The sequence below is a fragment of the Pinus tabuliformis genome, chromosome 5_2, assembly GCF_031772625.1.
Source record: "Pinus tabuliformis cultivar Carrire ecotype Pingquan chromosome 5_2, CPIR1, whole genome shotgun sequence".
In the NCBI taxonomy this organism is placed as follows: Eukaryota; Viridiplantae; Streptophyta; class Pinopsida; order Pinales; family Pinaceae; genus Pinus; species Pinus tabuliformis.
Window position 1 is genome coordinate 35,076,246 of NC_142306.1, and position 1,500 is coordinate 35,077,745.

Below are 1,500 nucleotides of genomic sequence, written 5' to 3' on the forward strand. Positions count from 1 at the left end.
ATTTCTAATGGTCCCCACAATCAAACTTTGTCTATTTTTCCACTTGCTCAGACAGCTGCTAGAGTTCCATTATGGCTTGAAAACCCATATGGAGATGAAGACTGTATGTTTCCTCTGTTGTCATTAGATTAGTCTACAAGTTCCTAGGAGCATTATGATGAACATGCTTTGCAGCGGTTTTTAGCTAATAGCTCTTGTATCGATTATCCCATCTCTTTTAATGGTTATCAACATGTGTTTAGTGGTGAGTTCCAGGAAACTTTCCACCCAGTTATATTCGCCTCTTTTGTAGCAATGGAGGAAAGTCATGAGCTCACCACAAAACCTGTGGAAAGTTTTGAAGGGAAAATCTTACATATCGGTACAGGATTGACTGCAGAACAAAGGCAACAGTTGATGAGTAAGATTTTGCCTTGGATTACTTGGATATGAGGGGTATACATCTAGACATTTGCATCCACCATATCTATACAAATGAAGAAGTGGGACCTGTTCGGTAGCCACAAAGGCATATGAACCCAACATTAAAAGACATTGTCAAAGATGAGCTTCAAAAACTTTTGGCTACAGATTTCATTTACCCCATTTATGATAGTAAGTGGGTGTCACCTCTGGTAGTGGTTCCAAAGAGGAACGACAAGTGGTAGATCTGAATTGAATATAGAGAATTAAACAAAGCCACATTGCGTGACTATTTTCCACTTCCCTTCATTGATCAAGTCCTCGACACGCTTTCAACTAAGAAATATTTTTCTTTTCTAGATGGGTACAATGGGTACAATCAAATATACATAGCCAAAGAAGACTAGTAAAAGACTACCTTTACATGCCCTTGGGGTACTTATGCATATAGAGTCCTCCCCTTTGGTCTTTGTAACATTCCTGCCACTTTTCAGAGAGCTGTACTTGCCATTTTCTCTGATCCGATCCATGACTGCATGGAAGTCTATATGGATGACTTAACAGTTTATGGAGATGACTTTTCACAGGCTTTGGCAAATCTAGAGAAGGTATTGATTCATTGTCAAGAAGCTGATCTAGCCCTTAGTAGCGATAAATGTAGGATGATGCAAACTAAGGGAATTGTTCTAGGCCATCATGTGTCATTTGAAGGGATTCAAGTTGACCCAAAAAAAATCGAGGTAATCTCACGTATCCCTATTCTGAGCTCACAAAAAGAGGTAAGAAGTTTTTTAGGACACGCGGGATATTATCGACGATTTATTGAGAATTTCAATAGAATTGTAGCACTATTATTTAAATTGTTAACTAAAGATGCCGACTTTGTGTGGAATGTTGACTGTCAATAGGTTTTTCAGGTACTGAAGGAAAAGTTGTCCACAACTCCGGTATTGAGAGGGCCAAATTGGTCCTTACCTTTTCATATTTGTATAGATGCTTCAGATACTGCACTAGCAGCAGTTTTGGGACAAATGGAGGATAAATTTCCCTATGCCATTTATTTTGTCAGCAAAAATCTCTCTCCCGCTGAATTAAATT